The sequence below is a fragment of the Apodemus sylvaticus genome, chromosome X, assembly GCF_947179515.1.
Source record: "Apodemus sylvaticus chromosome X, mApoSyl1.1, whole genome shotgun sequence".
In the NCBI taxonomy this organism is placed as follows: Eukaryota; Metazoa; Chordata; class Mammalia; order Rodentia; family Muridae; genus Apodemus; species Apodemus sylvaticus.
The window spans coordinates 8683762-8708817 of record NC_067495.1 but is presented as its reverse complement, the minus strand read 5'-3'; the positions used below and the strand labels follow the sequence as shown (position 1 = coordinate 8708817).

At 51.1% G+C, this 25056-nt stretch overlaps 1 protein-coding gene across 1 annotated transcript in view; it reads right to left on the bottom strand.

Annotated features, from left to right (window-relative positions):
• Positions 1 to 22479, bottom strand: part of Bcor (BCL6 corepressor) — a 124186-nt gene extending 101707 nt beyond the window's left edge. Inside the window, exon 1 of the mRNA XM_052170447.1 lies at positions 22288 to 22479. The gene's annotated coding sequence lies outside the window, so the exon portion shown is untranslated. The remainder of the gene's footprint in view (positions 1 to 22287) is intronic.
• Positions 22480 to 25056: the final 2577 nt, after the last annotated feature.

Genomic DNA, 25056 nt, shown 5'->3' with positions numbered 1-25056 from the left:
TAGGTACAGAAACCTCCTCACGGTCCAGGGAGACCCTTAGCCTCCTCTAGGCCAGGTTTAGGGGGCACCCCCAAGGAATGAGTCCTCTGGGACTCTCAAAGAGCACTTGTGAAAGAATTCAGACCCTGCAACTAGGGACCCCCAAGGCCCAGCTTGCCCAAGGCCCCCTGCGGTTCTCTCAGGTCCAGGCCCCACCCCAGACCTAAGCTTGGGGTAGTTTAACTCGTTCAGCTGCACTGCAGATGGGGCCTGCTGCTCCAGGCTGCTGTCTCCTGGGAGTCGTCACCGAAAGCAGCTCGGCAGGCAAGCCTGTCTAGATGTTTAAGGTTACAGTGCTTCCAGTAAGGGGTATGGACAGGGCCTAGTGGGGGCGTGGTGCAGGTGAGGCGCTCCGGGAACCTGGAGAGACTTTAGGTAGCTGCCAGGGCAGTGGCAAAGTCTTGGCTCCGTGAAAGCTTTAGAAATAGAATGGTTGGGCCTTCCCCGGGTGGGGTACGGCTTTAATCCCAGCCCTCTGGAGGCAGAGGCAGACAAACCTCTGAGTTTGAGGCCTGTCTGGCCTACAGAGCGAGTTCCAGGGCAGCCCGGACTACATAAACCCCATGTTAAAAAAAAAAATTTTTTTTTTTCTTTCCAGATAGTTGGTTTCAATGGTGGCATGAACCGTATTCAGAGCCCAGACCCTTTCGTTCATGGCGGTTTTGAACCTCTGCTTTTGTATACGATTTGTTTATTTTTATTTGATGTATTTGAATTATTTTTATTTTGGGGGTGAAACTGTACGTTTGAAAAGCATCAAGTGCACAGAGGAGAGAAAGCACAGTTGGAATACAACTAGCTGCAGCATTGATCCCAATGAACTAGGAGACCCCCGAGGGCCGGCCTGACTCCAGGCCCACAGTGGGAAGGAAGGTCAGGACCACAGAGGATTAGGCTTAGCCTCGGGTTTATGGCTGTACTTGAACAAAGTGCTGACGGGCTGCCTAAAGCGGGGCGAGAGAGAGGTCATTAAAGGGGAGCTGCAGAAGGAAAGAGTAGCTGGTGTGGCGGCTGAGGGGGTGGGTGGAGGAAGTGTTTGCCTTCAGCATAACAAGCCAGTGCAAATGTTATGCAGAACGACTTCACTTCTTCAAAACAAAACCCAAAACTTCACATCCAGCCTCTTTTTCCAGAACTGATGTGCAAGAACCTAGAGGTGGTAGGAGGTGTCAGCCAACAATTTACAAAAGGTAATGGCGGAGCTTTTGTGGGTACTGATCCCGCCCTCCCCCCCCCCCATTGAGATATTACCTATACCAGTCTCTCCCTGGTGTGTGTGTGCGCGCGCGCGCGGGCGTGTGCGCGGCGTGGGGTGAGGTGGGGTGGGCGAGGTCCTGACCTCTCAAACCAGAGCCCAGCCGGAGATCACTCAGAATGCTAGAATGCGCAGCGGTCATCAATGCCATTTCTAGTAAATTAGACCTAAGATTTCTAGGAGGAAGGCAGCCTACTTCGATGTCAGAGCAAGTGTGTGTGTGTGTGTGTGTGTGTGTGTGTGTGTGTGTGTGTGTTGGGGGGGGACGACACGCACTTATTCTGTAGCTTTTACTAGATAATACTATGGATTCTCCAAGACATTGCTGGTGACTTCGACAGCTCTGGGCTCTGTGTCTTATGAAAGGGTTTGTGGACTTGTGCTCCAAGGTTGGAGGAGATGCCTGGGGTGTGAGGCCTGCACCCAGTAGTGCCCGTTGGTCCTCGTCCTCCGGTCACCGCGTGGGACCTGGGAGGCAGCCTCACACTCCTTGTCCCTGGAGTCCCCCGGCGGACTGGGGGTGTCAGGAAGCGGTGTGGTGTGACGTGGAGCACGGGAGGCCTTCTGAAGAAGTGGAGGAACCGAGCCCCTGGGTTGCTCCCGCCTGAGGAGGTGCGGCTTCCCGCCCGCCCTCCCGCCCGTCCGGGGACAGCGCGCACGGCGGGGCCGGCCTGGGGGACCGCAGCCACCTCTCGCGGGCGCCAGTGGCCCGCGTGGCTGCGCGCCCGCCGCCATCTTGACCGGGAGGCGCAGGCCGCGCTGCCCCCGGCGGTGGCTTCATAGAGCCACAGGCTTTGGCGGAAGGGACCTGGCGACGGTCCCCAAGCTCCCGAAGCCTGCCGCCTGCGCTCCCTCTGGAACCTCCCCCCCACTGCGGGCCACCCTCTCCCCGTGGGCGACAGAAGAGCTGCGACCCTCAGGGAAGCCGCGGCTGGCGAGCTCCCCTCCCCGGGTCGCCAGTGCGGGCTTTAATTCCGACTAACCAGCTCTTGATCTCCCACTGCGGAGACGGCCAGCACCTTAGCAACTCGCTCACAGGGTGTCTGGTCCCAGTGGCCCGGAACTTGGGTCTCTGTCCTCAAATGCAGTCGCGGGTGGGGGTGGCGAGGCCTGCAGCGTGGTCCCTAGCATTCAAGGGCTTCCCAGGACAAGCGAGGATTTGAAAGTTAGCATGGTTTATAAGGGCCTTGGATTGGAGAAGGAGGTAACTTTATGAGTCCAGTTTTTTTTTTTTTTTTTTTTTTTTTTTTTAGATGTAAACTGCATCGAGGGAAAACTTGCTCAGGACTTAGGGGAATACAGAAGTACAAAGGTGATTTTTTTTTTAAGACACCTTGGGTCTTCTAGCAATTTACAATCTTAGTGGAAGGGCAGAATTGCAAATATCTAGAAAGGAATAAAAGAATTCTGAAATCGATGAAAATCAAAGGTATGGGGGAAGAATCCATTAAATTATTGTTATCGCCTTTATTTTCTAGAAGTGTAGATCAGTGCGGTGGAAGAACGATATGGATTTATTAACAGTAATCAGGGTGTGGTGGCACCCAGCATTCCCAGGAGGCAGAGGCGGGCAGATCTCTGTGAGTTCAAGGATAGCCTCATCTACAGAGTGAGTTCCAGGACAGCCAGCACTACACAGAGAAACCCTGTCTAGAAAATCTACATGCATACATGCATACATACATACAATAAACTTTATTAGCAAATAGTTCCAAAGTTTAGTTCCAAAGTTTCTGGGAATTACTTCAGAAAGGCTGCTATTTAGGAAAAAGAATGAAAGTTTACTTAAACTAAGGGAAACACGAAGAATGAGAAACTCTGGACTCATGGCAAAGCTCCTGACATTAAATGGGTGACAAAGAAGCAATTTTCAACCAAAATATCCCATTTGAAATCAGTAAACCTCCGACCCCATTTCATTAAAAGTGAAGGTTTTAAGAAAATGCAATGAGCTGGAGAGATGGCTCAGGGGTTAAGAGCACTGACTGCTCTTCCAGAGATCCTGAGTTCAAATCCCGCAACCACATGGTGGCTCATAACCACCTGTAACGGGATCCGATGTCCTCTCTGTGTCTGAAAAGAGCTACAGGGTACTCATAATACATGAAATAAAATAAATCTTTTTTAAAAAAAAAAGAAAGAAAATGCAACTAGCATGGAACACGGTGGTACAGGGAGGCTGAAGCTGACAGATCTTGGCAAGTTTGACATTAGTCTCATGTATATCCTGAGGGCTGCGATAGTGAGCAAGCTGTGAATGCTAATTCCACCAGGGTGAAGTAACCCAGCTCTTAAGAGCAGTTGCTGCTCTTGCAGAGGACTAGAGGTCGATTCCCAGCACTCATTTTTGCCCAGTTCTGATGCCCTCTACTGGCCTCTGTGGCCACCCGAAACCACATGCCTACACACACACACACACACACACACAGAGAGAGAGAGAGGGGGGGGGGATAAGATAGATATTTTTGCAAATGTATCTTCTAGTGTTCTTTTGTTTTGTTGGTTTTTTGGATTTGGTTTTTTTGAGACAGGGTTTCTCTGTGTAGCCCTGGCTGTCCTGGAACTCATTCTGTAGACCAGGCTGGCCTCGAACTCAGAAATGCCAGAATGCCTGCCTCTACCTCCCAAGTGCATTAAAGGTGTGCACAACCACCGCCTGTCTTCTAATGTTTTAAGGGCATGTATCTGTGCACCACGTGTACGCCTGGTGCCTGGGGAGGCCGGAAGAGGGAGCTGAATCTCCTAGAATTTGAACAACCTATGGTTATGAGCTGCTATGTGGGTGCTGAGTCTCAAACTTGGGCCCCCTGGATTAGCAGCCAGTGCTCTTAATCATTAAGCTATCTCTCTAGCACCAGATACCTAAATATACACATAAAGGGAAATAGGGCAAAGCACTCTGGGAGGCAGAGGCAGGCAGATCTCTGTAAGTTCAGGGCCAGTCTGACCTACAGAGTGAGTTCCAGGACAGCAAGTGATACATAGAGAAATCCTCTTTCTTTTCTTTTCTTTTCTTTTCTTTTCTTTTCTTTTCTTTTCTTTTCTTTTCTTTTCTTTTTTGGTTTTTTGGATTTGTTTTTTTTGAGACAGGGTTTCTCTGTATAGACCTGGCTGTCCTGGAATTCACTCTGTAGACCAAGCTGGCCTTGAACTCAGAAATCCGCCTGCCTCTGCCTCCCAGAGTGCTGGGATTACAGGTGTGTGCCACCACAGCCCCACCGAGAAATCCTATTTCAAAATTAAAAAAAAAAAAAAGAGGGAGAAAACGTAATCACCAAAATTCTTTTGTCTGATCAATGAACAACCTCTATGTGATAATAAGATGTGATTATGGGGTTGGTGAGATGGCTCAGCATTTAAGAGCACTGACTGTTCTTCTGAAGGTCCTGAGTTCAAATCCCAGCAACCACATGGTGGCTCACAACCATCCGTGATGAGATCTGACACCCTCTTCTGTTGTGTCTGAAGACAGCAATAGTGTACTTACATATAAAAATAAATAAATCTTTAAAAAAAGATGTGATTATGATTATAAAATATGGGAACAAATTTAATATCTTGAGATCTCACACCACAACGAGGACAAGGAAAAATATAGACACCTAAAATCTTCCCTTACCATCCTAAGACATCAGTAGATGAAGCTGACATTGGGTTAGTCCTGGGAAGGTAATTTAGTTGGTAAAATTCTTGCCTAGCATTTACGAAGCCCTGGGTCCAATCCCCAGCATATCATAAAATAGGTCCTGGTGGCACATGCTTGTAATCCCAGCTCTGATGAGGTAAGAGTCAGAATGATCAGAAGCTTATAGTTATCTTTGGCTGTTTTATAGGACTTTGAGGATGAGTTACATAAGCTTCTATTTTAAAACAAACAAACAAAAGAAACCCTGAGGTGGGAAAGGCCAACCCTTAAGTACTTAGAATAGTAAAAGTTTGAGAATTCCCAGTCACTATGATAGAACTGATGTCCATTCAACATACCACCACACTCAACTTGCCCAAAGTTCTTATGCAGGGGTGAGGATGGGGTGTAGGGTCTGGGTGACCACAGTGTAGAAGACGGCAGGCAAGCAGCCTGGGCATGTGGCTCAGAGATACAAAGATTGCTTAACACGCAAGAAGCCCTGAGTACCATTATCAGCACAGAGGGGGAAAGGAGAGGCCACAGGACACACACACACACATAGTCACACAGGAAACCCATGAAAGGGATGAACTCCCTGTTCCTGGTCTATGTATATCTGGTTATAAGGGCAGAATAAGCACTTAAGTTTAAATTTGTCTTTCTCTGGAAAGAAGCAGATTTACAGCGTTCCTTTCAAAGTTATGTTCATTTGTGTGTGGAACAGTTTCTGGGGCCCCGAACCCAGTGCCTTGTCCATGCTGGGCACTCTAGCACTCTCTGCGCTACTCCAGCTCCTTAGTGTGGCCTGTGGCTTACAGGAAACTCATAAGGATGTCGACCACTGTTGTACCACTCTGGGAGGTCTTATCCTTCAGCACACCTTAGAGGCCACATGTTCAAACCTAAAGAAACTCTCTGCCTCACCCCAAATCATCCCACCTTCCTTTTAAAACTACCCTTCCCGCCCTAACCCAGAGCAGAGTGGTTCCGGTAACATAAGAACACCAGAGCCTGTAGATGAGAAATGACAAAAAAAAGGAAGAAAGAGAGAGAGAGACAGAGAGACAGAGAGAAGGAAAGGAAGGAAGGAAGGAAGGAAGGAAGGAAGGAAGGAAGGAAGGAAGGAGGGAGGGAGGGAAAAGAAAGAAAAAGAAAGAAACGCCAACGTAGGGACCTACTGCTGGTCAACACTGGCTTGAAACCTTAGGCTGTGCTCCTAGGACATCTTTTGCCTTCCATCCTGCCTTATATCACCGTCTTGATCAGAGGCAGGGTAGGGTTCTCCTTTTGTTCCACGTCCCTAGCCTATCTGTTAACTTTGTTAAGAATTAGCAAGCAGTACCCATGAATTCTAGCCCACATTCTCTGGCTTGGCTGGGGATCATTATGCAACACACAAACTACACAACCTGATAAGATGACCCCTGTCTGAGAAGCCAGCTACTTCAGGGGCTACACCCAAGTGTCCCTTAGCTCTGACCCACAAGGTTCCTACTAACTCTGAGTTTCTTTTGTTTCCACTGTAAGAACTAGGCCGGCAGACCCTGGTCACCTTCAGGGAGCTATGGAAAGCCAGATACATACTGTCAAGTGCTGGCAAGGACAGCAAAAGGGGAATCGGGTCACCTATGGCTTCTCTACTCAGTAGGGACTTTATCTTCCACTCAGATCTAAAACATGAGCAGCAAAAGGTGTACCCCAAATCCTTGCTGAAAAATGTCATCTTTATCGGGGTGAGAGAGATGACTCAGTAGTTAAGAGCACTGGTTGCCTCTCCAGAAGGCCTGGGCTCCATTCCCACCATCCACATGGCTGCTCCTGGCCCATTTATCTCCAGTTCCAGGGGCTCCGACCCCCCTCTCATGGCCTATGCAGGTGCACCATGCACATGGTGTACAAACATACATGCAGGCAAAATACCCATACACATAAAAACAAGGTTTTAAATGATATCTTTACTAGGGAAAGGGACAACAGCCCAGAGAGAACTTTTGGATGTTCAAAAATGGGGGGCGGGGGGAGAATGATTCTGATTTGAAATGTAGGGAAGGTGTGTCATCGTAAGGGAGCCCAAGAAAATAATAACCACAAATTCCGAAGCCAGACAAAATCATGTTTTTCCAGCACATTTTTATCTCTGTCTCCTAGTCAGAGCCACAATGAAACAGCAGATCAAAGGCAGAGGCAAATACAATTATGCTGCCTCTGAAACCCCTAGCATGAAATTAGAAGTCAAACTCTCCATTCAGGGGTTAGAGACAAGGATAATGGGAACCTGGGGCCCTGGAGATGTACCCAACCCCTCCCGTCACAACGCTATCCGTGCCGAGTATTTAAAACCACATGGGGGGGCACATCGGAGGGGGGCACATCGGAGGGGGGGGCACAATCAGCAAGTATTCAAGTCATTGCTTTTTTTTTTCTTTCCCCTCCACACTTACTTTAGAAAATGTGCTGATGATATATATCCCTAGCTTTGTACCATAAAGATATCTATATATGGGGGTGTTGGGATTGTTTGTAAGGCAGTCTCGACAATGTTGCCTGGAACAATGGAGGGCTGCTGCTTCACACTGCACCCCCAAATGGCAGGTGAAAGAGAACAGCAGACATGGGCAGTCTTGTCCATTAACTAGTTCCATTTCAATGCTGAAATGCCAAAATGCTGTCTGGCCCAGCACTCAATCCTTCCTCCATCCTTCCTACGCTTGAGAAGCTCACGGACAGCGCTGAGCTGTCTTTTGATATTTTCTATTTTTCATAAAATCCATATTTGCCTTATAGCTGTATTTCTTTTTCCCCTGGCCTAATTTTAGTTCTCTGCTTTCCCCTGCCCCCCGTATAATTTATGAGGCCTCTGGAGGGTATAAGTATCTATTAGAACGTAGACTATTCTGTTTAGAGCCACTGCTAATTAAGCTTAGCTCTCAAGAGTGCCTGTCTGAAAGAACTGCAGGGACAAAAAATGGAGAAGAGACTGAAGGAAAGGTGGTCTAGTGACTGGCCTAACTTGGGATCCATCTCATGTGGGGGGGGGGGGGGGGCACACCAAGGTTTGACACTATTACTGAGGCTATGTTGTGCTTACAGACAGGAGCCTAGCTAGCATGGCTGTCCTCTGAGAGGCCCAGCCAGCAGCTGACTGAGACAGGTGCAGATACTTACACCGAACCATTGGACTAAGGTCAGGGACCCCTATGGTTGAATAGGGGAAGGACTGAAGAAGCTGAAGGGGAGAGTGACCCCATAGGAAGACCAGCAGACTCAAGTTATCCAGACCTCAGGGAGCTCCCAGAGACTGAGCCACCAACCGGGAGCACACACAGGCTGGTCAGAGGACCCCAGCAGAGGTCTGCCTGGTCTGGCCCTTGGAGACAGGGGGAAGGAGGAATGGGATGAGGAATTGTGGGAAGGGGGACTGGGAGAGGGGGCTGGATTGTAAAGAAAAAGAAAAGAACTAGAGTGTGCGGAGACATTCCTCCTTCCCCCACAGTCACAAGTTCCTTGCCTCGTTCCTGAGGGGTTTGGTGTATGTCCTTTCCCCTTGAATATTCACGGCCTATGACCCCAAAGGCAACTAGTGGCTAAGACGGGAGTGACACAGCATGACTTCCAAGGCCAGGTCAAGTTTCAGCCTTATTTGCTGGAGTACTTGTTCTTGGTCTGCAAGGTGCTGCTCTAACCTAGAATTCTAGGGAATTCTAACCTACCACTCCTTAGGTCACCAGACTCTGAGGAAGCTCAGGCCTCAAGGGGAGGCGCACAAAGGCGCCCCTACATGATTCCAGCCCAGAACTCGACTCTTCTTCCTTGCAAATGGCATGTGGCAGCGGGAGAGAACCACTGCACAGAGCCCTGCGATATCCATGCCAAAGGGGAGATAGGGTAGAAATAAGAGGGGGCCAGCTAAATAGCTCATCTATAGGATAAAGGTGCCTGCCACCTAACCGGAGGCCTCAAATTCCATTCTCTTGACCATAGTAGAAGAAAAAACAACTCCCAGCAGGTCCTCTGACCTCTGCATGTGTGTGAGCACTAAAAATATAAAAACAAAAGTATTAGTGCCAGGGAGAGGGCTCTACACATCAAAGAACTGGCCACACAAACTTGAAGACCTGAGTTCGATCCCTAGAACTCACAGTGGAAGAAGGAAACACACCCAAAAGCTGTCCTCTGCCTTCACGATAACTTACCATGGAGTGACCGTGAATGCAGGCATGTGCACTCGTGAGTGCAAACACGCAAACACACACACACACACACACATACGCACACACACTAAAAATGCAGTTTAAAATTAGGAAGTGCTCTTGGCCATGTGGCCCAGTGGTAGAGCACTTAGCTAGCATGGACAAAGCCCCAGTTTCTATCTCTAGCACAGTAAAAGAGATAAGGGAGGAAGAGATCCAAAAAGGAGGGAGGGTGGGACATGTGAGGGAGGGTGGGACATGTGAGGGAGGGTGGGACATATGAGGGAGGGTGGGACATGTGAGATCGCAAATCCTCCACTTTCAATAATACCAAGTTCAGTGCACACCTTTAATCTCAGCACTCTGGAGGCAAAGGCAGGCGGATCTATGAGTTTGAGGCTAGCCTGGTCTACAAAGTTCCAGGACAGCCAGGGCTACACAGTGAAACTGTCTCTATATCACTTTCACCACCACACCAAGAGAGACAGAGACAGAGACAGAATGTGTGTGTGTGTGTGTGTGTGTGTGTGTGTGTGTGTGTGGTGGAGAGACAGAGATGGCTCAGAAGTAAAAAGCACTGACTGATTCCCAACACCCACAGGACAGCTCACAACAGGCCATCTGACACCTTCTTCTGCCCTAAGACAACACCAAGCACTCAGTAGGTAGAAAGACATACACATAGACAAAAACCTCATAAACATAAAAATGTTTTGTTTAAAAATTATGGGGTCTTTATCATCCTTATTCTTTTGCTTGTTTTGAGATGGTCTCCCTATGTACATAGTGAAATTCCTGCTTGTTCCTGCTTGGGAACTACTAGCTTCCCAAGTGCTCAAACTACAGACATGTTGTATGTCACAGCATTGTAATCTTCACAAAACCCCCATAGCACAGTGACTTACGCCTTCCTGAGACGGCTTTTACACTCCCTCTCCCCGAAAGGGGGCGTCACTAAAGACCCCGTTGTTCCCTCCATGACCTACACTGGCTGTCCAGGCAAGCAGCAGAGAGAGCAAGTCCTTCTGTCAGCTGGTTTTGTTTCTCCACCTATTCTTTTCTTCCCCTGCATTTCTCTTGTCTCCTGTAGGACGAAGATCCTTGACTTTGTGGTTCAAGGATGAAAAGGACGGGCAGGTAAACCCAGCTCACAGTATTTCCTTCCTCGTTCCTTTACAAACCCATACTTTTGTACTCCCTGACCCAGACATTCCAACTTGTGTCACACCCCAGTCAAGTGAGTTTTTATTCACAGTGCTGGGCCTTCTTGCTGAATCACCCCAAGGGAAGGCTACTCCTCCACCAACCCTTCCCCAGACAGGCAACCCACTGACTTTAGTCTTCAGGCTGGCCTCCTGGAAGAGATTTCAAGACACAGAATGTGAAAGACTAAAGAGGAGAAGGTCTTCTCCCCCCCCCCAGCCCCCCACCCCCAAATACCACAAGCAAGAACCATGTGACTCAGGAGGCTGAGGCAGGAGGATCCCTTGATAGCCAAAAGCAACTTGGGCTATCTAGAAAGGTCTTTTCTGGGTGCTAGAGAGATGGCTTAGTGGCTAGGAGCACCAACTGCTCTTCCAGAGGCCCTGAGTACAATTCCCAGCAACCACATAGTGGCTCACAACCATCTGTAATGGGATCTGATGCCCTCTTCTGGTGTTTCAGAAGAGAACAACAGTGTACTCACATACATACAATAAAATAAATAAATCTGTGAAAGAAAGAAAGAAAGAAAGAAAGAAAGAAAGAAAGAAAGAAAGAAAGAAAGAAAGAAAGAAAGAAAGGTCTTTTCAATGGGGGTGAGGGGTGGGTACCAGGAGATGGCTCAAGGTTAAAGCTCTCACAGACAAAGTGCTAAGGGCTAGTAGAGTGCTGCGGGCTAGAGTGCTGCGGGCTAGAGTGCTGCGGGCTAGAGTGCTGCGGGCTAGAGTGCTAAGGCTGGAGTTCTGATCCTCAGAAGCCACTGAACCTGTAAGTCCAGCCTCCTAGGGAGGAGATGAAGCAAACCAGCTTTTGAGACTAGCCATATGTGCAGGTTCTGGGCAGATTAAGACACCCTGCTCAGTGTCTTATAACAAACCTAGAGCTCACTATATAACAAACACAAGAAGGAGGCTCTTGTCAGACAGTCAGAAGGCTCTGGGTTTGATCCCTAGTGCTGCAAGTAATACGACCTACAACAAGGAGAGGGGGAAAATGGCAGAATTATGAGTAATTATGGGTAAGGACAGGGCTGGGGAGGCTAAGAACTGGGAGCTCTAGAACAAGCTAGAATTTGGAACAACAATGACAAGAACCAGACATAACCCAACCCTTTCCCTGCCTAATGCTAGGGGATGGACTTGTCACAGATTCAATACAACCATGATAGACAAGCGGGGGTCAAGACTGAAGGGACGTCTCGTAGACCACAACTTGTGGGCCCTCTTCTCTGGTAGCCTGGCCTCAGGGCAGGAGTCTGAGCCCCTTGTCTAGAAACTAAGACCAAAGTCTGGAAAGGCTTCCTCCAACTGTTCGCTGCTTTGGGGATGGTCTGCCTGTGCCTCTAATGCACACTTTCAGGGGGGTTGAGATACTCTCACTCTGTACCCCACCTAGAGCTCACTATATAACCCAGGCTAGCTCATGTAGTACAGGGATTACACCATAAGTCACCACACTCGGTGGGTACAGGTTTGGAAACAGTTCCTCCTCCTTCCACCTCAGTTTCCTCCTTTTTCGGTGGTCCTAGCTACACAACACCCCCCAAACCTAGAAGTGGACCCCAAAGCACCCAGTCCTATATGCAATCCTTTCTTCTAATTCAAACTCCAAGGCAGCAAGACTTAGACTCAGCTAGGGGCTACAATCCCTGCCCCTTCCCTAGGCTGCATTCCAAACACCCAGTCCCAGTCCTCCCCATCCTTCTTAAAGGACAAAGGCAGGAAATTTACTGAGAGTTTATTACAACCTTCCTAGAACTTCCTGTGCCTTTCCTTCAGCTGATGCTTTCCCAACCTTGTGAGCATAGGCATTCTCATGCCCATTTTACAGATGAGGACACTGAGGTCCCGGGAGATTAAACACTGCTCGGGGCAGAACTCTTATGTTAAACCTAACTACATCTTGCTTTCCCACCACAGCTGTTATTGCCCAAACATTTGAATGGCTTACTTTGTGCCAGGGTCTACAGATAAATAAAAGAGTTGCTGCTCTTGCAACTATTAAACTCGGTAGAGTTTAGTAGGGAGCAGTGGCCTGAGGGATAGTTTGAGTACCTCAGAAACTGTTCTGAACACCTCCACCTTCCTAAGCCTCTTATACCTACAGCACTAGCTGCTGGTTTACTACTATATGCCTGTTTCTTTCTGTGGGGTCTGTACCCACACACATAACAGCAGCCCTGGCACCCCCAACTGACTTGATTGGGTAACTTTTTGGCCTCAGAGGTACAGGAGGAGAAAGCATAGACTCTGGCAACCTCAGGCTGACTTGGTTGAGAAATGGGCTCAGGGGCCCCAGCACGCATGCTGATGGGCCCTTGTGAGGTTTTCATTGCCTCCTGTTAAAGGGCTTTGGGCTTCCTCTGATGAAAGGCGTTTAAGTGCATCTGGTTATGATTACAGGGGAGGAGAAAGCCAGGCGGTCTCTGGGGCTTTGGACCAGTCATCTGGCTCTGCCTTCCTCCCAGCAGAGCTGGCTGCTGGGGAGGCCAGGAGGCCAGGTGTGGGGGCAGGCAGGAAGCAGAGGCAGTCAAGACCCTCCAAGTCAGGAGAGGCCTGAGCCGGGCCCTGGCTCCAGCAAGCGGCATTCCCAGAAAAAGGCCGGTGACTCACAAATGGCAGGCTCTTCTGAGAAAGCCGAGCTCCGTGAGGCGGCTGCTGCTCACCGCTACCCAACAGCTCCTTACCGATTTCTGCCCGCTTCAGCCCTGTCCCAAGAACCCGAGGCCCCTGTGCTCCGCTCCCTCTGAGTACAGCCTTTTGCCTCAAGAGTTTCTGAAAGTGATTTTAAAAGAAAGGGGTGGGGGCGAGGAGGAAGCACCTTTAAAAACGCACACTTTGAAAAAGTTTAAAAAAAAAAAAAAGACCACCTCAGTTCAATCTTTTTTTTCTTCTTTTCAGCTAGTCTGATATAATGTTCCATAAAACAAAAGAATAAACATTAAAAATGTTCGCTCTCACTGTAATGGACAGCCATGCTTAAAGAAGGGAAGAGATTAATATGAAAAATAGGTTGTCCCAAGCCTCAGTATGCCCCGCACCTGTCTCTATGTGGCCATAAAAAAAGCTCTTGGGGGATCGGATGGGTTAAACACCCTCTCAGTCCTAGCAACGAAAATGCACTTGGTTTAATCCTGCTGCGCGTTATTGTTGTCAAGTCTCTTCGCACCACCGTTTCTAAAAAGAAAACCCGTGGGTCTGCACGGCCCTCTGCCGCCTGCTCGGGCTTTTATTGTGCACGCAGCCGGGTCTGCGTGGAGCCAGCACGTCGTGACAGTCTTGCAGGCGCTCGCGGACACCCTCGGAATGGCATTTCGATCTGAGCTAGGAGCATTGTCTCAGAGGCCACACACACACACACACACACACACACTAAGGCGTTGCAGACCCCTTAGCTAGCCCTTCTCGTAACCCATAATTAGAGATGACCTTCGAGAAAGGCAATTAAAATATGGTAATGATCGACGCGCTTGCTTGTTTCCAAAAAGGCAAACACACAGGTGCTGGCTTTAGCCAGTTCCACCTGGCCGGGTCGGGGAGACTCCTGTGGCTCATGAATGAACTCTTTCTCCAGAGAAGCTTCCCCGCTACCTACGTGAGCGAGGGTTCCACCCCCTACTACTTTCTCTTCCCCTCCCCCACCCACGCTCTAGCAGCCTGGAGCTTGCTGACGGCAGCGGGGCTTTGTCATCGCAACGCACACATCGACACGCACACGCACGCACCGGGCCACCGCGGGACCGCGACGGTTGCCGGGTTGTGGCCTTGCTCGCCTCGTTCTGCTCCCCGCCCCTTCTTTTAAAGAGCTGCCCTGGACCCTTTCTTTCCATCCTTTCCACGGGCGGTGCTTTGCAACCAGTAGCATTGGTGTGTGTGTGTGTGTGTGTGTGTGTGTGTGTGCTTCCCTCCGGGTGCAGGATGGGCTAAGAGGACTCTGAACCCAAAAAGAGGCCAGGGTGCGTGGACCCCACAGCTTTGTTTTGCCCCTTGCTCCTGCCCTGAGGTCGGCAAAGCCCTCGCCAAGCTCAAGATCCACTGGCAGATAGGCCAGCGCATTGGAAAACACCCACACTTCCCCGAGGACCAAAGTGGACTGTGACCCCCCCCCCCACAGCCCTGATTCACTCTGGGTTTGGTCTGGGTGGCGGGCATGCCCCCCCCCCGCCCACACACACCCACCCACCGCAGGATCTCCCTGTCCACAAGTGGCTCTCCCCACCCGGACAAATTGCAGCGTCATTATGGTGGCTTCTGGTGTTTGGGGCCTCGGGGTTACTTGGGCTTCGCGCGCACCCCACTTCTACACTGCGCAGAGGGCGGGGTGGGGTTGGGGTGGCAGGGACTGGGGATCCCTGGGGACTGCCTGGAGGAGAAACCGCATCGGGCCTTCTTCCCATTCCTCCCGGCTGCCTTCCGGGACCATGAGCACGGAGCCAGGGCGGCCTCTCGCCTTTCATTACCGGGCCTACGAAAGCAGCAGCCCAGGCAAATATGTAGCTATTAAAATTAATCGCCCTGCGTTGTCAGCTGAACATAATGCAAATTATTTATGGGCTGTCTGCGCAATATTTATCATCGTGCAGGCTCCAGGCGCTTAGCGCCTTCTGGCCTACCCCGCCCGTCCTGGCCCGCGGAGGCCGAAGATGAACGCAGGCTGCAGCGGCCCAAGGGGAGATCTGGGCACCCCAATAGGCTTCCCAGGACGAGGTTGCGTATCAGTCTCTCTTCCAGGCCCAGAGATTCACTTTAGTTTCTATCGCACATTGCTAATATTTTGGAGGCCTACTACGTACAAAATTCAGAGGCCTGAGAAACTGGTGGGGTGTGTGTGTATGTGTGTGTGTGTGTGAAACCATTTTAAAGACATTTCTGAATCAAACAGGGTGTGAGTCCGGGCGGAGAGGCAGGCAGATCTTTACTGTCTAAAAAAATTTAATGAGACCTCGAATCAGTGCCCAAATCTGAAAAACCCAGTTCTCCAAAACTGGATTTGCACTGGGAGAAACTATGGGCATTGGATGTGCCCAACAGATCTGGGCTCAATTGGAACAGGAATTCAGTATCCTCGGAGTCTTAGAACTTGTTTGGTGACCGCAGATAACAGATTAACTGCTAATAGTTGAAATCCACCGAGCGTTTAGTTTATCACTGCCGGGGGCCTCTAGGTATTCATTGCACTTTTTTATATGTAAAAACAGCCGTGCTACCTCCAAAACGGCTTTTGTTTCTCTTTCAAATACAGTGTTCTCGAAAACAGCAGCAACACGCCACCCCACCCCCTCTCCAACCTCGCCTTCTGGTTTAAAAAACACAAAACAAAACAAAAACCAGGAGGGAAAATAATCTGTAAGACAATCCCCCCCTACTGGTCGGCGCTGGCGTAGGGGCTTTTTCCGCCGAGCGAGTCGCCCAAGGCTGCCGCGGTAAACACGCTTTCTGAACCTCGGTTAAATCACGAAGGGAAAGAGCCGAGGTTGCCAGGCAAGGGGAAGCCTGGAGATCCAATTTAGGCATCCGGGCGGGGAGGGCTTAAAGGTTAGGGCACTGAGCTGGAGGCTGGTTAGCCCTAGCCAGAGGCCACATAGCCAAGGAAGTGAGAGGAAGGCCTGTGGAGCTCAGATACAGCCTCTCTCCACTTCGCCACCTCTAACCCCAGCCCGGGCCAAATCAGACAGGCTAGGTTAATGCTCATCCTAGGCCTTCATCCCTTTTGCACCTTGTTTGAATTCTTCAGAGAAGATTACAGGACACCCCTCACCTCCCTGAGTAGCTCTGGGCCTTCAGGAAACACCAACAGGCCTAAATCTTTCCTTTCATATTCATTTTAAACCAAATCGTTGTCTTGCTTTCTGGTCTTCGCCTAGCATCACCTTGCTGTTCAAATCTGTCAAGTCCTAGGTTGTGTGTGTGTGTGTGTGTGTGTGTGTGTGTGTGTGGTGGGCTCTGTACCAGCATCTGCTCTCCAGACCTACATAAGGGGACAAGGCCAGGAAGCTACTTTGAATTTATATTCTTCCGGTTTTCGTCTTAAAATGTGGTTTAATCCATTTTGAAGGACTCTTTTCGTTCTCATTAACCTCGAATTTTAATGGTGAATTTTCTTAGAACATTCCAAAGAGTCTCCCATCTTTCAGAAACTTAACCTGAAGTGATATAAGATAGAGGAAGGGGAGGGATTCATAATATGAACGCGCTTTTGGATCGACGGTGTCTTCCATATCCTTGCAGGGATTTGGGGGCGGGCTTAGTTCTACTGTCTTAATTAACAAAGCACTGGTGTTTTCTACGTGGGGGAGAGACCCTGACCACAGTGAAATGGACGGGCCAAGCTGAGTTTGCAAAGCGTGTTAACAGTTCCAGGCTCTTAACCCTGCCTAAGGTGGACAGAGGTCGTGTCAATTCCCACTTACAGATGACGAGGCTACCTCTACTGGCCCCCAAGTTTCAAAGTGTTCATCATTGAAATGTGCTCAGAAGCCAGGTGCAACCCATCTGCTCCTGTTGGTATCCATCCTACCCCGGGTCAGTGTCATTTGGTTAAGATGCGGAACCATTTTTTGTTTTGTTTTGTTTCCTGAAATCTGCCTACCCCTTTCCCGCTTCAGATGATTTTTTTCACAGCCTAAAAAAAAAAAAAAAAAAAAAAAAAAAAAAAAAAAAACCAAACTCAGGGATTGTCTATGTCAATTCCGACTCCAGGCCACGGAGGACTATTTTAAAGTGTTTCTGCAGACAGACCCTCTGGCCCAGCCGGAAGTGTTTTATGGACCTTTGAGTCCAGTTAATCCCAGGAGGCGAGGAAGGATTAGTCCGGGGTGTGGGAATCCTGTGTTTAGGTTATCCTTATGGGACTTTGGGGGGGGGGGGTTAGTGACTTTGGCAATATGTACCCTCTCCCCATGAGGCTCGACATTTGAGCCAACGAGGAAGGAGACAGGCCCTTCAGCCCCAGCGGGGTGTGGCCTGGGGAGGAGGGGTACACTCTGGGAGTACAGTGAACTTGGTAAGCAAAGTGGAGAGCACAGTTCTGAGCCAGCCCCCGACCACAACCCCCTCCCCACCCCCCCTCATGGATTTTATCTTTCCAGCCCGTGGAAAGCGAGAGAGGTGCAAGCTGGGAAGGAGCCTGAAAGAAACAATCTCAGCGACTCAGCGATTCGCTACTCATCACTCGAAGAAGGCAGAGGCTCCCCTGGCTTTCAAGGTTCCAAGAAAGGTGTCCTGCCTTGAGGAGCAAGTCTCTCTCTCTCTCTCTCTCTCTCTCTCTCTCTCTCTCTCCTGCCTGGCCAGCCTCTCCAGGTCTCCCCAAACCACTAAGTTCCCAAGTGCGCCTAGGCAGCTCAGCCTCTCCGGAACATGTAGGGATGTCACACTGTGGTCAACACAAGCTGTGCGTGGGGGGAGGGGGGTGCAGACCTACTAGCCCTCGTGGGAGATAGGATTTACTCTCCCAAGCCCAAATTCAGGCACAGGCCCTACTGGCTAGGTCTCCTATTTTTACTCCTGTGTCACTCCGAAGCACGGACAGAATAGATCCTCTGCAGCAGCTGCCACTTCTCGGGGGACCAGGGAGTCCACAGGCCCGGCTGTGCGCCCCAGGCTTCAGCAGCGTGTGCACAAATGCGGGCTGGGGGGCGGGGGGAGGGCACAGCCTTCCCCACCTGGACTCGGAAGCAAATAATCGCCGCGAGCTTTCGAAGCACTAGAGCGAGCCAGGAAGAGGAAGGGAAAGTGGAGGCCTGGAGCGCGCTTGGGGGAATAGGGAGCTGGTGGTAATCGGGCTGAATTGAGGGCGAACAACCGGATCCAGCCATCCCAACTTGGATTAATGAACTGGGCTCTCCCGCTCCAAGCAGGGGAGCTTAGCTCAGGGCTGGCGCCTCAAGTGGAGAGAAGCCGAGAGCTTCTGTGGAGGCACCAGTCGGCATCCAGCCAGATCCACCGGAGAAGCCTAGGGCCGCGCCCGGAGACGGGGGGCCTGCACGAACCAGTCACCACCGCGGGTGGCCGTTTACCTAAGCCGCTCAGGACCACTGAAGATAGGCGATAAGGAGTTCCTAAGCAATCGGCTACCTCCAGGCCCTAGTCACCTCCGGCGGACGTGACTGCCGGATGCTATTGCGGCTAGGTGGGCTAGGGGCCTTTGCTCGGCCTCCCTTGGCCCTTTCTGTGCTGCAGAGTCACGGCAGCGTCTGTAACCTTAGTCTGGTGGTTTCCTTTGAACAAACAAACAAACAGCCAAAGATGTTGGGCATCTCAAGCCACATTTTTTTGAGGGTTGGGGTCCAGCCAATCCCTTAGAATCTCCCCCCTTAAATAAAGCACACAAGCTACAGCGTGGGAGAGGCCACACAGCCGTCTTTCTAGTCAATCCGGGGCCTATTCGGAACGTTCGGGCTTTGGGCAAGCTGCTAACAGTTCTGGACCCCGGGGTCGTCACGATTAAGGCAAGGAAAGCAGTCTTAGTGTCCACCTCATAACAGAGTTGATCTGAGGAGAATATGCTTCTAGTGTGTAGAGCACTCCAGTACCACATATACTCGCTAGGTATTGCATTCCCTTCCTATGGGTAAGGAGGGGGTAAGAAACTAAGTAGAATGTTCTCCAATTATCTCTTGACTCCTTACCTTAAAGGCCTGACTTGGTGAAAGAATGACTTCCGCCAGCCCTTCTGGTCTGACGCTGGATCCCAGGTGGTTCTGGGCTTCAGTCTCCTGAGTGCTAGGATTGTGAGGAAGGGTTTGCAAGCCCCAGGACAGGGCTTTCTCTACTGGCATTCATTTAGTTTGGATTACTGTCAAGTTCCAGACAGGGGTCAGACACGCCATCTTTCCACTCCCCCCCCCCCCCCGTGGTCTCGAAGGACACAGCAGGGGTTCTTTCAGAATAGTCTTCCAACCCACCTTTTTTCAAGGTGATTTTTCAAGACGATTCAAGGCTACCTTGTTCTTGGTGAGGCCGGGTGAGAAGGCAAGTCCTCTGTCATTAGCGGACTACATTTCACTGACACCCAAATATAAATAATGTTCATGTGAACCGGATTGGCCAGATTCCTATTTAGGAAAGGGTCTCCTTACTATGTCTGACACGGTAGGAAGACCTGTGCAGGCCGCAAAGAAGGGCATTTTTTTTTCTTTCCCAAAGACAAGACATTTCTCATAAGTGGCTACCGGCGGTAGACTAATCACTTAAATGTGCTGCCAATGGGCTGTGGCTCTGAGTAGATCCTTATCTGAGCTGGGAGTGCCAGGCTGCCAGCCCCGCGAGAGACAAAGAACACAGCCGCTTCTAGGATTTGCTCCTGAGAGCCTGGGTCACCTCTGGAGCTTGCCCTGTACAGTGTCTACCTACCCCCCCCCCCGCCCACCTCCAAGCTGTGGCTGAGCTGCCTCTGAAACAAATTCCGCAGACCCAAATCAGAATTCCAGTTCTCGAGCGCCACCCGGAGAGTTCACAAGTCCCCTCCTTGGAGGCCGCGTGGTGCGCAAGTGAGAGTCCGAGGGCGGCAGCCTCGGCGGCGGCAGCAATAGATCTGTGGCCTCCTCCAGCCGGCACCCTGCGGCACGTAGGCAGGAAAAGAAAGGCAAGAGAGAAACGTGGGCTGTAGAAGCTACGTACAAACAACCCTGCAGGAGTGTGCAAGGGAGAGAAAGCAGCGTCAAACAGAAACTACAACTAAAATAGTCTCTTCGAGTTCTATTAATTAAAGGTTCTCAAAGGTGTAGCGTAACGGGGACTCTTCTACCTTAGGACACATTGTCTGTACCAAGATGATTGGGTTCAGGTCAGATCCTCCAGTAGACAGGTTTCATGATAAGTAGACTGCAAGGTTCGCATCTACAGATTAACCTATTTTCATCTTATTTGTAACTGAATCAGTGTGTTTGATTGTGGAGGAGGGGATGTTGCTCGAAATACACACGACGAATCCGTATTTAACTGGGATAAGTTCCCGTAGCTGTCTAACCACATTTGTTTGGTCCCTGTGAGAATCCACGTTTTCTAGCCTCAAGAGGGGCAGGCGGCCCTCATGGCTCCTCCCTCGGCGGTTTCCTGGCGAGGCGCCCATCCTCCCCTAGCACCGGGAACCGAGACAGCCACATTAAACCTCCCGGGCAGCCTGTTCTGACCTATACTGTCATTTTTTCCATCGGTCAGGATCAGGCTGGGGTGGGGGTAGCGCTCCTCCAAGGGGCTTTGCACGGATCGTTGGGTTTTCCCCGGCGAACTTAACACGGAGGCAAAAGGGGCAGATGGAAACCAGGCCTCGGCTGGCCGGGCGCGCGGAAGCGCCGCACTCTGCAGCTCGACGCAAAGCCAGGGCTGGATTTTCGAGGCCCGGGCCCGGCGGCTTCCCCGGGCCCGGTGAGAGCCTCCCTCCCCGGGCTGAGCTAACGTGTTCTCCTAATTCCGCCCCCAGAGACGGCAGCTGTGCGGCGAGAGGGGAGGGTGGGGGAAACCCACAACTTTCCCACCAGAAGAGTGAGTGGTGAACAGGAGTGATGCAGGCCCACCCCGATTCCGTGCACGTAGCGGCACGGCATCTAATCAGTGTCACTGCCAGAAATTCGCTTCCGTGGAGGGCGACACCCCCGCCCCCTGCCAACCTGCAGGGGTGCGGTGGGGGGGGGTGCAAATGGCGTCTCCTGTTGTCCCAGACTTTGCTCAGCACCCGCTACCGCGACTAGAAACAGACGTAGGGCGGACTGAAGTGTAGTGTCTGGAAGGAACGCCAACACGCGGGGACCCGGGTGTCCCTCGCGCTCCAGGGTCATAGTTAAAGGAGCTAATAATGCACCAGTCCTAGCTTCGAGACTATTCCTTCCTCCCTCAACCTCCGGAAGAGCCACCCTTCCTCAACTGGGCTGTGTGGGGAGGAGTACAGGAAACTTTGCAAGACAACTGTTCTGTGCTTTCGCGAGAGGAATGGGGGTGGCTTTCTCGTCCCAGGCTAGCCCACACTACCACACTCTTTCCAGGCCTCAGACCTGAGCATCGTGGACTCCCCTAGAAAGGGGAGTGAGTATATTCCAGGACACTGGAGAATGAGGGCGACGCCAAAGTGAAGAGTCCCTAAGGGTTCTTGGCAGGTGGCCGAGTTTGTGTCCTTACCCCTCCCACGCAAGAGTATTACGCTCCACTCTGTGCACGTGTGCGGCCCAATCCACCGGCCGCGAAGCCATCACAAGCTTCTGTGGTGCAGGTGGTTTCTCTCCAGTACCCCCCTCGACCCTCCTAACACTTCCGAGGAGGCCCAGAGTGGCTAGCTCTCTCTCCCGGGGGAGGGGGGTGTGAATTCGTGCACGCCACTGACTCCCATCTTGCTCTGTCGCCCTCCGACTGGGGGTACCCTGTAGGATGCGCCCTCCCCCCCCCCATGCGTAGTGGGGCGCCCCTGGGACTCAGGCAAGGATTGCTGTTCCGGCCGTTCCGGGATTTGCCTCGGAGAAGAAAACAAGGCCGATGACTGCAAGAGCGGCGCCTCCCTGGTCGTGTCTCAGCCACTCCCGCAATCTCCGCGTGGATCTAGCTCTTGCTAGGAGGGAGCCCCGCTGATGTCCCTCTGTCCCCCAACTGCCCCCGGCCATCGTCCTCCTCCCGCCCGCGCCGCACCATGCGGAGCTCGGAGCGCCCTGGCTCCCACACCACCCCCTCCATAAGGCGTGCGCCTCCGGGGCTCGAGCTCCCGGCTCCCCAGGCTCCCGGAGCCCCGACTACCGGGCTCCCACCTTGGGCTGCGAAAGCCGCCGCCCCGCGCCACCCTCGCCCCGCCGGGCCCTTGTCTCAGCCGGGCTCCCCCGGCAGCTGCACGGCCACCGCCGCACGTGACCCGCCCCCGTCGCGGCTTCCGCTGAGCTGCCTGTTCCGGAGCACAAACAATTTCTGCTCTGACGCGGGGTCTCTTGGGCCCTGGCGTCCTCTCCTCTCTGCTCCCCCCCTTCCGGGTACGAGAACTCAAAACAACTCGCTGACCTTCGGGGGGACTAGCTCCGACTTCCACCGACTCCGGCATTCTGTTCAAACCCAGCAGCCTCGGCTTCTAAGATTTCGCTCCGCGCCTGGCTGGGAGGAGGGGGTGATGTCTCCGGGAGGGGGTGTCTCAGATCGAAAGAGCCACTTCACGCTCTTTCCCTTCCTCCGAAGTGAGTTTTTAGACTATCCGGCGGCCCTAGGGAAACCCGAGTAGCCGCGCGCAAAGGACCCCTCCCTCTGCACACTCCGCCTTGTCTACCGTGACCCGATTTCCAGGGTCAGCGGCAGAGGGCCTAGCCAGCTTGGGAAATAACACCAAGCAGTGGTCTGTGGACCCGGGAGTCCTGGGGTGAGATAACTGTGCTAATTACCGATGCCTCTCCCTCTCGTGCTCTGGGCTAGGTAGGGCCTTGGTTGGCAGAGCGGGGAAACTGAGGCACAGAGAAAAAGATAATTATACTGCTGGTTCAATTGCCCTGCAAATTATGTGAGAATGTGAACCCAAGGCTCTCAAAGTGTAGCTTGGTTAAACAGCCCGTAGCAGCAGTCACCTTGTCCAAAGTACAGACTCTTCTAGAAAATCTAGTGTTCACTTGATGCCTATATATTTGCGTGGAGTACTGTGGTTAGCATATAGTAGGCACTCAGTAAGTACTGAGAGAATGAGTGTCGAAATAAATGATTGGCAAGCTCATTGAGGGCAAGTGAGTTTACAGAAAGCACTAACCATTGTTCACCCTAAGAGGATTGTCTTGGTTGAATAAAACCTATAGCTTTTCCCCCTTTCTGTTTTTCTTTTTCTTTCTTTTGTCTCTCTTTTTGAATGTTTCCAGATAACAGGAAATGTAATTCAAAAATATATTAACCTCCCATCTCTACCCTTGCCTCCACCTCTACCCTAGTCAGTCATCTCTGCAAGCAATAGAGGGCACATTTGAAAAGCTGCTACTTGGCCTCAGACACACGCGCGCGCGCGCGCGCGCACACACACACACACACACACTTATTATTTACTGTGTAGACACTCCATGCTGAGAGACAGACACAGAACAAGGTTCACTGACTTCCCTTCTAGTGGGGTGGAGCTGGGAAATCCACTTAAATGTTGCAGTTCTGTGGCTATTTTGTTTTGTTTTGTTTTGTTTTATGAGGCGGCCTCACTTTCTGTATGTAGCCCCCAGCAGGTCTGGAACTCCTGGCAACACCCCTGCCTCACTGTCCAGAGTGCTCGAATTACGAATAGGCATGGATACCCCCTCTGGACAGTGGGTTCCGTTTCTTTTGAGAATCATGTTATTATGTTTTAAATGAAGTGTATGTGTGTCTCTGTGTGTCTGCGTTTATGTGCACGTGAGTGCTGGGTGCCCTCAGAGGTCAGAGGAGCCCACAGATTTCCTCCGAGCTGGAGTTACAGGTGTTTGTGAGCCTTCTAATATGGGCACTGGGAACCGAACACCGATCCTCGTGCTGCTGAACTTTTTGTTGCTGAGCTGTCTCTCTAGCCTATGGTTATTTTATTTTATTTTATTTTTATTAATTCAAGGACCACAGTACATAGCTTGCTTCCGAGTGGCAGTCCTCTCAGGCTGGGAGGCCAGTCAGTGGGATGACACCCGTGATCACATCGATGCCTTCCTGTTCCTTCTAGTGGCCCAAGACAGGGCACAATTCCAAAACACATTCTATACCCTACCACACCCCTAAATCTTAGCAGTTAACCCTTTTGTTCTACCGTCTGGTGATCATGAATAAGAGCAGGTTTTACTTCTGGTTACCTGAAGAAAAACCTTCTCCTTTATTCAGTCTTATCCTGCAAGCATGGATGAGACGCAGCAGGGAATAGGAAAGAAGCCTGCTCTGTTTCTGATTATTACTGTAATCCTGAGTCCTCCTCCGCATCTCACCCTCCCTTTCCACCCCTCCCTCTCCTTCTGACAGTTGTCTATTTTGGCTCATGTTCCTATGATTATTGACCGAGAAATGAAAATGTGTATTTTCTCTCTAAGTTACAACCCAATCTGGATTCCAAGGCTGGGGTTCTGGCTGCCTCTTTTACAGTCTGGTCTGGAATGGCCAAAAGGACCCTGTAACTTCAGTCTGAGGCCTATCCAGCATTGGAAGTGTCCAAAAATTTTCCAACTTCACCAGCTGATGATAGTTGGAAACAGCCTTTCGGAAACTCACTCATCCCTTGAGCAGAACTGACGATGGTGGGCACTGAACCGGAGCTTCAGGATGCTAATTTGATTTATTATCTGTGTACAGCCTGGGGAAGAGAAAGGCTCATAAAAGTGTTCTAGGCTGGTCATTCTGAATGTGAGCATTTATTTATCTGCAAAGCTGCCGAATGTCCCTGCAGGAAGTCGCAGGCTCAGCAACCCCTGACTGCACAGACAAAAGTCTCCCCTGCACACAGGGCTGCTTTGATTGTTTCCAAGAGCTTTGTGCTTTCCCTGGGGGAAGAGGAGAGCCACAGAGGCAGTTTTCTTCCTCTTTTCTCACGCTGCAGAGGAAGTGATGTTGTGGAAACAGTAGCATTGACTTGGCCAGCAAACCACTCGGGACAGGAGTTGGGAAAAGCCCCAGGCAAGGTGGTGGCACTCTGAGAGCTCTACTCTTAGGGATGTACTGCTCCAGGTCCCAGGAAACTCCAGCTGGCTTTGAGCATGGAGACCAAGGGGGTGGTGTGGGGGTGCATACAGCTGGCATGAAGCAAGAGAAGCCATACTTGGAAATTCTTTCTCAGGGACAATGGTTCCCAAGGTCCTA